Here is a 13,846-nt window from a genome sequence, read left to right on the forward strand (position 1 = left end):
CGTTCCAAGCACCCACCACCCTCTGCGTAAAGAGCTTTCCACGCATATCCCCCCTAAACTTTTCCCCTCTCAATGGCTGCAGGCCTCAGGCCTACAGCTTCATAATAGAGGTATTGAGTGCAAGAACAGGGTAGTTATGCTGGACCTTTATAAAGCTCTGGTCGGCCACAAATAAAGTATTTCTTCCAGTTCTGGTCACTACGCTTAAGGAAGGCTGCGAGAGTGCAGAGGATGGTCGCCACATTACCAGAAGGATGTGGATGCTTTGGAGAGGGTGCAGAGGAGGTTCACCAGGATGTTGCCTGGTATGGAGGGCGCTAGCTATGAAGAGAGGTTGAGTAGATTAGGATTATTTTCATTAGAAAGACGGAGGTTGAGGGGGGACCTGATTGAGGTGTACAAAATCATGAGAGGTAGAGACAGGGTGGATAGCAAGAAGATTTTTCCCAGAGTGGGGGATTCAAATACTAGGGGTCACGAGTTCAACGTGAGAGGGGAAAAGTTTAGGGGGGGATATGCGTGGAAAGTTCTTTACGCAGAGGGTGGTGGGTGCCTGGAACGCGTTGCCAGCGGAGGTGGTAGATGCGAACACGATAGCGTCTTTTAAGATGTATCTAGTCAGATACATGAATGGGCAGGAAGCAAAGAGATACAGACCCTTAGAAAATAGACGACATGTTTAGGTAGAGGATCTGGATCGGCACAGGCTTGGAGGGCCGAAGGGCCTGTTCCTGTGCTGTAATGTTCTTTGTTCTTTGATATTTAACAGAATTATTCCAGGGATGAGGGATTTTAGCTACAAGGTTAGCTTGGAGAAGTTGGAAAAAGGGAGATTTGATAGAGGTGTACAACATGATGACAGGTTGAGATAAGGTCGTAAAAGAAAAAACTGTTCCCATTAGCTAATGGCAAAAGGACTAAGGGAAACATATTTATGGTTTTGGTCAAGAGATGAAGGGGGCTGTGAGGCAGACTTTTTGTGCAGTAAATGGTAATGACCTGGAACTCGCTGCCTCTGGGGGAGGTGGAAGCAGAGACAATCGATAATTTCAAAAGGAAATTGGATGGACACTTGAGGGAAATAAACCTGCCGGACTACACGGATAGAGTGTGGGAACAGGACTGACTAGATTGCTCTACTGAGAGCTGGCATGGACACGATTGACCGAATGGCCTCCTTCTGTGCCGTACTAACTCTATAACTCGATGACAAGAGAGAAACGCTTTCCAGTGATTGTGGAGTCCAGGACAAGGGGGCTTAATGGACAATTAAAGCTAGGCCATTTGGGTGATTTAGGGAAGCATTCTTTCACACAAAAGTTGGTGGAAATTGGAATTCTCTCCATATATATATGTTGACTCTGAAAATATGAACACTGAGATTGATAAACCTCTTGTTAGACAAGAAAATGACGGATTAGGAAAACAAGACATGTAGATGGAGTTCATATACCGATCATCCATGATTTACTTGAATGTGGAACAGGCTCGAGAAGCAAAATGACCTCCTCCCATTCCTATGCTCCATAAGAGTCAGTGCCTGCAGGGGAAGGATAGGGAGCGGATTCCAAGAGTATATATCTGAACTGAGCAGAGAAAAAAAAATGTTTGGCAATTTTGTCTGCGGGAAAAGATTTCAAACGTCAATGTGTCTGGAAAAGCACCGAGGCACACACACCCGAGTGAGAGTGTTCTAATGCACTGACTGTGAAAAGAGCTTTAACAGTTACACAGCCTGAAAAAAAAACATTGTACCATTCACAGTGGGGGAGAAACCATACATGTGTTCTGTGTGTCGGCAAAGCTTAAATTGATCGTCCAACCTGGAGAGGGACACGGCCACCTGCACCACAGAGTAACCATGGAAATGTGGCGCCTGTGGGAAGGGATTCAATTACTCACCAGAGCTGGACTTTCATCGACGCATTCACACCGGGGAGAGACTATTTACCTGTTCTGTGTGTGAGAAAAGATTCAAACATTCCTCCCATCTGCTCACACCCTGGTATAGTTACAAGGGAGTGAAGGCATTTAAATGTTCCGTGGGTGAGAGGAATTCAGTTGGTTATACCAATTGCAGAGTTTACCTGGGTCTCCAGAACGTGAATTTTGCTATTATTATAAACGGTGTTAATCATACACGGGAAACTTTAATATTCTGGATAATTGTCAAATAACACAAATGGTAATGGGTCAAGTTCAAGCTTTGAAAGACTGAACCCATGACTGATTAAAGTTTAGCATAACTTCTTTGCTTCTGCACTTTATGCCTCTATTTATCAAGCCCTGGTCCTTGTATTCTTTTTTTTAAACAACTTTATCAACTTGTCCTGCCTCCGTCAAATATTTGTGTACATGGACCCTCAGATCTGGAGGAGTTGTGGATACCGAGGAGGGCTATTGTCGTCTGCAAAGGGACTTGGATAGGTTGCAGTGCTGGGCTGAAAAGTGGCAGATGGAGTTTAACCCTGAAAAGTGTGAGGTCGTCCATTTTGGAAGGACAAACACGAATGCAAAATACTGGGTTAACGGTAGGGTTCTTGGGCATGTGGAGGAGCAGAGAGACCTTGGGGTCTATGTGCATAGATCGTTGAAAGTTGCAACTCAAGTGGATAGGGCTGTGAAGAAGGCATATGGGGTGTTAGCGTTCATTAGCAGAGGGATTGAATTTAAGAGCCGTGAGGTGATGATGCAGCTGTACAGGACCTTGGTAAGGCCTCATTTGGAGTACTGTGTGCAGTTCTGGTCGCCTCATTTTAGGAAGGATGTGGAAGCCTTGGAGAGGGTGCAGAGGAGATTTACCAGGATGTTGCCTGGAATGGAGAATAAGTCTTACGAGGAAAGGCTGAACATTCTAGGCCTCTTCTCATTAGAAAGGAGAAGGATGAGGGGTGACATGATAGAGGTTTATAAGATGATCAGGGGAATAGATAGGGTAGACAGTCAGAAACTTTTTCCCCGGGTGGAGCAAAGCGTTACAAGGGGTCATAAATTTAAGGTGAAGGGTGGGAGATATAAGGGGGATGTCAGGGGAAGGTTCTTTACCCAGAGAGTGGTCGAGGCATGGAATGCCTTGCCCGGGGAAGTTGTTGAGTCAGAAACTTTAGGGACTTTCAAAAGGCTTTTGGATAGGTATATGGATAAAGGAGAATGATGGGGTATAGATTAAATTGTCCTTGACAGAGGACAAAGGATCGGCACAACATTGTGGGCCGAAGGGCCTGTTCTGTGCTGTATGTTCTATGATTCTATGATTCTATGATCTCTCTGTTCCTGCATCCCCTTTAAAATTGTAACATTTTTGTAATATTGTCTCTAATTCTTCGCAGCAAAATTTCTCATACTTCTCTGCATTAAAGTCCATTTGGCATATGTTTGCGCTTTTTATCTGTCTGTCTATGTCCTCATGAAGTCTGCTACTATCCTCCTCACAGTTTATACATTTCCAAATGTTGTGCTTCTGCAAACTTTGAAATTGTACATCTTGCACCTAAGTTACTCTGTTGTAAATATATATCAAAAATGAAAGTGATCCTAATACCAGCCCCTCGGTGACAGCATTGTATACTTCACCATAGAAAATAACCATTCAGCACTACTCTCTGCTCTCAATTTTCTCTTAGTCAGTTTTGTGTCCATGTTGCCACTTGCTCTTTAATCCAATTTGCTCAGTTTTGCCAACAAGTGTACCACACAGTACTTTATCAAACGCCTTTTGAAAGTCCACACAGATATCAACCATCAACACAGAATCATTACATTGCATATGGAGGCCATTTGGTCCATCGCGTCCACACTGGCTCTCTGAAAGAGCAATTCCCTCAGTTCCATTCCCCTGCCTTCTCTCCATAACCCTGCACTTTCTTCCTTTTCATATATGTGATGGAAACCACACCTGCCAAAATGAGACATATGAATTTCGTCATATGGAACATTATTTTTGAACTGTTACTGGACATTGAAATAACTTGTTCAAAAAGACCACAACAGTGGTTGAAAACATGGCTGCATATTTGCATTCTAAAAGACAGTTGCATGAAGACGACAATGGGAGTACTCCCTGATTCAATTAGCCAGATGGGTTTTGTCAATAGTGATGATCAAGAGACACTGAGAGTCATTGAGCCAGCATTCCACTCCCCCCCACCGGTAAGATTGGAGGAATGCAGAAATCTCACAGGCGAGGTTGCTTCAAACAAGGAACTAGTCACATGACTAACCTGCTGGCCAACCTGGGTTTTTTTTTTTTAAAATTGTGCCTGACAGAACAGATTTGGAAGAGATTGCAACTGAAATTCAAGAAGAGAGCACATCTCTCTCTGTATCTCTCTCATGCAATATTCCAGGGACCCACGGAAGTAACTCAAGCCTCAAGACAGAAGACCCCTGCAACCTTCCGGTACCAGCTAAACATGTTTAAAAGTGTGCACTGGGCCCCAACGAAAACTGCAAGACTTAACTTCAATCAAAGGCTTTACATCCAATCCAAAATCAGTAACTAAATTCCATCTACTACTTTAAATCTTCCCCCTTTAATTCTTTCTGCTCCTCTTTCTCTATTTGCATGTGTGTTTATTACATATGCATGCTAGCATGGTCGCGTCACATATTTTTAGTAGTTTCAACTGAGTTAGAGATTTAAGGTTCATAAACTTATACCTTTCTTGTTCAAATCTGAGAAAACCTGTCTGGTTGATTTCTTTGCCATTACAATTTGAGAGCAGTGAGCAAGGACTCACTGAGGGGAAGCTAAAACACTGTGTTTTTAAAAGTTAAACCCTGTTAATGCCAAACCAGGTAAAGGCTGAGAGGGAAGCCCTAGACCCCTTCCTCGTCTGGTCGTAACGTATAACTGTCTAATTCCCTTTTGAATGCTTCAATTAAAACTGTCTCCACCACATTCTCAGGCAGCGCATTCCAGACCTTAACCACTCGCTGCATGAAAAAGTTTTTTATTATGTCACTTTTGCTTCTCTGACCAAATACTTGAAAATCTGTGCCCCCTCATTCTCGATCCTTTTACGAGTGGGAACAGTTTCTCTCTATCGGCTCTGTCCAAATCCTTCATGATTTTGAATACCTCTATCAAATCACCTCTCAGCCTTCTATCCTCCAAGGAAAACAGTCCTAACTTCTCCAATCGATGCTCATAACTGAAATTCCTCATTCCTGGAACCATTCTCGTGAATCTTTTCTGTATTCTCTCCAATGCCCTCATGACTTTCCTAATGTGCGGCACCCAGATCTGGGCACAATACTCCTGCTGAGGCTGAACGAGTGTCCAATACAATTTCAACATAACTTCCTTGCTGTTGTACTCTATGCTCCTATTAATAAAGCCCAGGATACTGTACGCTTTATTAACTGCTCTCAACCTGTCCTACCACCTTCAATGACTTATGCACATATACACCCAGGTCCCACTGCTTCTGCACCCCTTTTAGAATTGTACCCTTTATATTTTCTCTCCATATTCATCCTATCAAAACAAATCACTTTACACTTCTAGAACATAGAACATTACAGCGCAGTACAGGCCCTTCAGCCCTCGATGTTGCGCTGACCTGTGAAACCATCTGACCTACACTATTCCATTTTCATCCATATGTCTATCCAATGACCACTTAAATGCCCTTAAAGTTGGCGAGTCTACTACTGTTGCAGGCAGGGCGTTCCACGCCCCTACTACTCTCTGTGTAAAGAAACTACCACTGACATCTGTCCTATATCTATCACCCCTCAACTTAAAGCTATGTCCCCTCATGTTTGCCATCACCATCCGAGGAAAAAGGCTCTCACTATCCACCCTGTCCAACCCTCTGATTATCTTATATGTCTCTATTAAGTCACCTCTTCTCCTCCTTCTCTCTAACGAAAACAACCTCAAGTCCCTCAGCCTTTCCTCGTAAGACCTTCCCTCCATACCAGGCAACATCCTAGTAAATCTCCTCTGCACCTTTTCCAAAGCTTCCACATCCTTCCTATAATGCGGTGACCAGAACTGCACGCAATACTCCAGGTGCGGCCGCACCAGAGTTCTGTACAGCTGCAGCATGACCTCGTGGCTCCTAAACTTGATCCCCCTACTAATAAAAGCTAACACACCATATGCCTTCTTAACAGCTCTATTAACCTGGGTGGCAACTTTCAGAGATTTATGTACCTGGACACCAAGATCTCCCTGCTCATCTACACTACCAAGAATCTTCCCATTAGCCCAGTATTCTGCAATCCTGTTACTCCTTCCGAAGTGAATCACCTCACACTTTTCCGCATTAAACTCCATTTGCCATCTCTCAGCCCAGCTCTGCAGCCTATCTATGTCCCTCTGTACCCTACAACATCCTTCGGCACTATCCACAACTCCACCGACCTTCGTGTCATCCGCAAATTTACTAACCCACCCTTCTACACCCTCTTCCCGGTCATTTATAAAAATGACAAACAGCAGTGGCCCCAAAACAGATCCTTGCGGTACACCACTAGAAACTATACTCCAGGATGAACATTTACCATCAACCACCACCCTCTGTCTTCTTTCAGCTAGCCAATTTCTGATCCAAAGCACTAATTCACCTTCAATCCCATACTTCTGTATTTTCTGCAATAGCCTACCGTGGGGAACTTTATCAAACGCCTTACTGAAATCCATATAGACCACATCCACGGCTTTACCCTCATCCACCTGTTTGGTCACCTTCTCAAAAAACTCAACGAGGTTTGTGAGGCATGACCTACCCTTCACAAAACCGTGCTGACTATCGCTAATGAACTTATTCTTTTCAAGATGATTATAAATCCTATCTCTTATAACCTTTTCCAACATTTTACCCACAACCGAAGTAAGGCTCACAGGTCTATAATTACCAGGGCTGTCTCTACTCCCCTTCTTGAACAAGGGGACAACATTTGCTATCCTCCAGTCTTCCGGCACTATTCCTGTCGACATAAAAATCAAGGACAAAGGTTCTGCAATCTCCTCCCTGGCTTCCCAGAGAATCCTAGGATAAATCCCATCTGGCCCAGGGGACTTATCTATTTTCACACTTTCCAAAATTGCTAACACCTCCTCCTTGTGAACCTCAATCCCATCTAGCCTAGTAGTCTGTATCTCAGTATTCTCCTCGACAACATTTTCTTTCTCCACTGTAAATACTGACGAAAAATATTCATTTAACACTTCCCCTATCTCCTCCGATTCCACACACAACTTCCCACTACTATCCTTGATTGGCCCTAACCTATCTCTAGTCATTCTTTTATTTCTGATATACCTATAGAAAGCCTTAGGGTTTAATTCTGTGCATTGAACTTCATCTGCCATCTGTCTGACCATTCCACCAACTTGTCCATGTCCTTTTAATGTTCTACAGTATCTTCCACACAGTTCACAATGCTCCCAAGTTTCGTATCATCTGCAAACTTTGAAATTGTGCCCTGTACACTAGGATCTAGGTCCTTAATATATATAAGGAAAAGTGTCCCAACACTGATCCCTGGGGAATTCCACTACAATAATAATAAAAGCAAAATACTGCGGATGCTGGAAATCTGAAATAAAAACAAGAAATGCTGGAATCACTCAGCAGGTCTGGCAGCATCTGTGGAAAGAGAAGCAGAGTTAACGTTTCGGGTCAGTGACCCTTCTTCGGAATACTACAAATCTTCCTCCAGCCCGGCAAACATCCATGAACCACTACTCTTTGTTTCCTGACACTCAGACAATTCCGTATCCATGTTTCGACCGTCCCTTTTATTCTATGAGCTTCAAGTTTGCTCACAAGTCTGTTGTGTGGCACTGTATCAAACGCCTTTTGAAAGTCCATGTTCGTCACGTCAACAGCATTGCCCTCATCAATCCTCTGTTACCTCCTCAAAAAACTCCAGCAAGTTAGTTGAACGTGATTTTCCCTTAAGAAATCCATACTGACTTTCTTTAATTAACTTGCATTTGTCCATTTGACTATTAATTTTATCCTCAATTATTTTTTCTGGAAGTTTTCACACCACCAAAGTTAAACCCGTAGTTGTTGGGCTTATCTTTACGCCCTTTTTGAACAAAGGCGTAACTTTTGCAGTTCTTCAGTCCTCTTGCACCACCTCCGAGTCTAAGGAAGACTGACACATTATGGCCAGTGTCTCTGCGATTTTCACCCTCACTTCCCTCAGTATCCTTGGAGGCATCTCATCCAGTCCTGGGGCTTTATCCACTTTAAAGTACAGACAGCCTATCTAATACTTCCTCTTTATCAATTTTAAATCCCTCTAGTGTCTGAATTGGCTCCGCTTTCAACATTGCCTGGATTGCATCTTCTTCCTTGTTAATGACAGATGCAAAGTATTTATTTAATACATCAGCTATGCCCTCTTATTTAAACCACTGCAAAAAAAAAAAAAACCCTTAGCAAATGTAATCACCTCTAAGTCTGCCAAATGATGCTTCACCTCCCGAAGGACGTGGATGAGCTTTCCGGACGTCGATGGTGGGCACTGAGGAAATGGCTTATTACCTGCACCAGCCTCCTCCCCCCCCCCGTCCCCTTCCCTGCTCCACCCTCTCAGCTCACCCCCTCACAACCCCGTCCCAGCCCGCCCCCCCCTCGCACCATCTTCACCCCGCACCCCCTTACTCACCCCCTCCCCCTCGCACCATCTTCACCCCGCACCCCCTTCCCCACCCCCTCCCCCTGCACCCCCCACCCCCCTGCACCCCCCACCCCCCTTGCATCCCCTCCTCCCACCGGCACCATCCTACACCTGTGTAGGGGCCCCAAAAACCCCACTGCCTTGTGGGTGTCTCGGGAGAGACCAAGGCTAAGGGAGTAAACTCTAACAGATAATCCGGAGCGGAACCCCGTAGGCGGTCATGTGTCACCTTTGGCATGTTTCTGGCAGTTCCTGCAGCCATACTGGTGCCAAACGTCGTGTCCTGCACTCCTTTGGACCCCACCAGAAAGGCCGAGAGGGGGGTTTTGACGACTGGGCAACTCTCAACCTCCATAAATTTGCCCAGGCATGCGCCATGGAGAGGTCACTCCATAGTTGCCTCACAGCGACTGAAACAACACGGAAGGCAGCAGTTACGGGTTATAAGTCCAGATAAATTGGCGTAGAAACTGGGCGCCACGGGTTGCCTTTGTCGGCGGGAGAGGTCATTGCACCTCACTGGACAGCTACCGCCCGCCTCAAACTGGGCAGCCCCCGGTCAATAAGGTTCTGTCCCGCCACAGTCTGCCTGCTTCAATGGGTGCTTGGAGCTCAGGGTCATTGCCTGAAAGGTGGACTGAAACACCGCACCAAACAACACGAAAAAAGGAAAGAAGGTACCAGCCCTTCGCTTTGCAAGCTGGAACGTCAGAACTATGTGTCCTGGCCTGTCGGAAGACCTTACATAAATCAATGATTCTCAGAAGACTGCCATCATTAACAACGAGCTCAGTAGATTCAATGTGGACATTGCAGCACTTCAGGAGACTCGCCTCCCCGCGAGTGGCTCTCTAGCAGAGCAAGACTATACCTTCTTCTGGCAGGGCAGGGATCCTGAAGAACCAAGACAGCATGGAGTGGGCTTCGCCATCAGAAACTCCTTGCTCAGCATGATAGAGCCTCCCTCAAATGGCTCGAAACGCATACTGTCCATCCGACTGCTCACCACCTCTGGTCCAGTACACCTACTCAGCATCTATGCTCCAACACTCTGCTCCCCACCTGAAGCTAAAGACCAGTTCTATGAACAACTTCATATCATTAGCAGCATCCCCAACACCGAACACCTATTCCTGCTGGGGGACTTTAATGCCAGGGTTGGGGCCGACCATGACTCATGGCCCTCCTGCCTTGGGCGCTATGGCGTTGGAAGGACGAATGAGAACGGGCAGAGACTGCTTGAGTTGTGTACCTATCATAACCTCTGCATCACCAACTCGTTCTTTCACACTGAACCCTGTCACCAGGTTTCATGGAGGCACCCAAGATCGCGTCGTTGGCACCAGCTAGACCTCATTGTCACAAGGCGAGCCGCCTTAAACAGTGTTCAAATCACACGCAGCTTCCACAGTGCGGACTGCGACACCGACCACTCCCTGGTGTGCAGCAAGGTTAGACTCAGACCAAAGAAGTTGCATCATTCCAAGCAGAAGGGCCACCCGCGCATCAACACGAGCAGAATTTCTCACCCACAGCTGTTACAAAAATTTCTAAATTCACTTGTAACAGCCCTTCAAAACACTCCCACAGGGGATGCTGAGACCAAGTGGGCCCACATCAGAGACGCCATCTATGAGTCAGCTTTGACCACCTACGGCAAAAGTGCGAAGAGAAATGCAGACTGGTTTCAATCTCATAATGAAGAGCTGGAACCTGTCATAGCCGCTAAGCGCATTGCACTGTTGAACTACAAGAAAGCCCCCAGTGATTTAACATCCGCAGCACTTAAAGCAGCCAGAAGTGCTGCACAAAGAACAGCTAGGCGTTGCGCAAACGACTACTGGCAACACCTATGCAGTCATATTCAGCTGGCCTCAGACACCGGAAACATCAGAGGAATGTATGATGGCATGAAGAGAGCTCTTGGGCCAACCATCAAGAAGATCGCTCCCCTCAAATCTAAATCGGGGGACATAATCACTGACCAACGCAAACAGATGGACCGCTGGGTTGAGCACTACCTAGAACTGTACTCCAGGGAGAATGCTGTCACTGAGACTGCCCTCAATGCAGCCCAGCCTCTACCAGTCATGGATGAGCTGGACATACAGCCAACCAAATCAGAACTCAGTGATGCCATTGATTCCCTAGCCAGCGGAAAAGCCCCTGGGAAGGACAGCATTACCCCTGAAATAATCAAGAGTGCCAAGCCTGCTATACTCTCAGCACTACATGAACTGCTATGCCTGTGCTGGGATGAGGGAGCAGTACCCCAGGACATGCGCGATGCCAATATCATCACCCTCTATAAAAACAAAGGTGACCGCGGTGACTGCAACAACTACCGTGGAATCTCCCTGCTCAGCATAGTGGGGAAAGTCTTTGCTCGAGTCGCTCTGAACAGGCTCCAGAAGCTGGCCGAGCGCGTCTACCCTGAGGCACAGTGTGGCTTTCATGCAGAGAGAGCGACCATTGACATGCTGTTCTCCCTTCGTCAGATACAGGAGAAATGCCGTGAACAACAGATGCCCCTCTACATTGCTTTCATTGATCTCACCAAAGCCTTTGACCTCGTCAGCAGACGTGGTCTCTTCAGACTACTAGAAAAGATTGGATGTCCACCAAAGCTACTAAGTATCATCACCTCATTCCATGACAATATGAAAGGCACAATTCAACATGGTGTCTCCTCATCAGAGCCCTTTCCTATCCTGAGTGGTGTGAAACAGGGCTGTGTTCTCGCACCCACACTTTTTGGGATTTTCTTCTCCCTGCTGCTTTCACATGCGTTCAAATCCTCTGAAGAAGGAAGTTTCCTCCACACAAGATCAGGGGGCAGGTTGTTCAACCTTGCTCGTCTAAGAGCGAAGTCCAAAGTACGGAAAGTCCTCATCAGAGAACTCCTCTTTGCTGACGATGCTGCTTTAACATCTCACACTGAAGAGTGCCTGCAGAGTCTCATCGACAGGTTTGCAGCTGCCTGCAATGAATTTGGCCGAACCATCAGCCTCAAGAAAACAAACATCATGGGGCAGGAGGTCAGAAATGCTCCATCCATCAATATTGGCGACCACGCTCTGGAAGTGGTTCAAGAGTTCACCTACCTAGGCTCAACTATCACCAGTAACCTGTCTCTAGATGCAGAAATCAACAAGCGCATGGGTAAGGCTTCCACTGCTATGTCCAGACTGGCCAAGAGAGTGTGGGAAAATGGCACACTGACACGGAACACAAAAGTCCGAGTGTATCAGGCCTGTGTCCTCAGTACCTTGCTCTACGGCAGCGAGGCCTGGACAACGTATGCCAAGAGCGACGTCTCAATTCATTCCATCTTCGCTGCCTTCGGAGAATACTTGGCATCAGGTGGCAGGACTATATCTCCAACACAGAAGTCCTTGAAGCGGCCAACACCCCCAGCTTATACACACTACTGAGTCAGCAGCGCTTGAGATGGCTTGGCCATGTGAGCCGCATGGAAGATGGCAGGATCCCCAAAGACACGTTGTACAGCGAGCTCGCCACTGGTATCAGACCCACCGGCCGTCCATGTCTCCGCTATAAAGACGTCTGCAAACGCGACATGAAATCGTGTGACATTGAACACAAGTCGTGGGAGTCAGTTGCCAGCATTCGCCAGAGCTGGCGGGCAGCCATAAAGACAGGGCTAAATTGTGGCGAGTCGAAGAGACTTAGTAGTTGGCAGGAAAAAAGACAGAGGCGCAAGGGGAGAACCAACTGTGCAACAGCCCCGACGAACAAATTTCTCTGCAGCACCTGTGGAAGAGCCTGTCACTCCAGAATTGGCCTTTATAGCCACTCCAGGCGCTGCTTCACAAACCACTGACCACCTCCAGGCGCGTATCCATTGTCTCTTGAGATAAGGAGGCCCAAAAGAAATGCCCTCTTCCTCCATGTGTAAATCCCCCTTCTGGTCTCTAATTGGCCCCATTCCTCTTTTTACCACCCTTTTAACATTTATATGCCGATAGAAAACTTTGGCATTTTCTTTAATGCTAGCTCCTAGTCTCTTTTCATGCTCTCTCTTTGCTTCTCCTATTTTTTTTTTCACTTTCCCTCTGGACCTTCTATCTTCAGCCTGGTTTTCAATAATATTTTCTATCTGGCATCTGTCATAAGCACACCTTTTCTTGTTTATCTTAATCACTACCTCTTTCATCATCCAGGGAGCTCTGGATTTATTTGCCCTACTTCTTCCCTTCGAGGGAACATACCTTGCCTGTGCCCAAACTATTTCTTCTTTGAAATTAGCCTATTGTTCATCAACTGGTTTTCCTGTCAGCTTTTGATTCCAATTTATTCACCCCAGCTCCATTCTTACCCCATTGTAGTTGTCCTTACCCCAGTTAATCATTCTTACCCTGCATTGCTCTTTGTCAAAGAACAAAGAACAAAGAAAATTACAGCACAGGAACAGGCCCTTCAGCCCTCCAAGCCTGCGCCGATCCAGATCCTCTATCAAAACCTGTCGCCTATTTTCGAAGGGTCTGTATCTCTTTGCTTCCTGCCCATTCATGTATCTGTCTAGATACATCTTAAAAGACGCTATCGTACCCGCGTCTACCACATCCGCTGGCAACGCGTTCCAGGCACCCACCACCCTCTGCGTAAAGAACTTGCCACGCATATCCCCCCTAAACTTTTCCCCTCTCACTTTGAACTCGTGACCCCTCGTAATTGAATCCCCCACTCTGGGGAAAAAGCCTCATGCTATCCACCCTGTCTATACCTCTCATGATTTTGTACACCTCAATCAGGTCCCCCCTCAACCTCCGTCTTTCTAATGAAAATAATCCTAATCTACTCAACCTCTCTTCATAGCTAGCGCCCTCCATACCAGGCAACATCCTGGTGAACCTCCTCCGCACCCTCTCCAAAGCATCCACATCCTTCTGGTAATGTGGCGACCAGAACTGCACGCAGTATTCCAAATGTGGCCGAACCAAAGTCCTATACAACTGTAACATGACCTGCCAACTCTTGTACTCAATACCCCGTCCGATGAAGGAAAGCATGCCGTATGCCTTCTTGACCACTCTATTGACCTGCGTTGCCACCTTCAGGGAACAATGGACCTGAACACCCAAATCTCTCTGTACATCAATTTTCCCCAGGACATTTCCATTTAAACAAAAAAAACAAAGAACAAAGATAATTACAGCACAGGAACAGGCCCTTTGGC

The 13,846-nt window shown here is 46.3% G+C and overlaps 1 long non-coding RNA gene across 1 annotated transcript in view; it reads right to left on the reverse strand.

Annotated features, from left to right (window-relative positions):
- Positions 1–13,846, reverse strand: part of LOC137372360 (uncharacterized) — a 53,024-nt gene that overhangs the window by 22,031 nt on the left and 17,147 nt on the right. The gene's annotated exons all lie outside the window — the stretch shown is intronic.

This window comes from Heterodontus francisci, chromosome 7, assembly GCF_036365525.1.
Source record: "Heterodontus francisci isolate sHetFra1 chromosome 7, sHetFra1.hap1, whole genome shotgun sequence".
NCBI lineage: Eukaryota > Metazoa > Chordata > Chondrichthyes > Heterodontiformes > Heterodontidae > Heterodontus > Heterodontus francisci.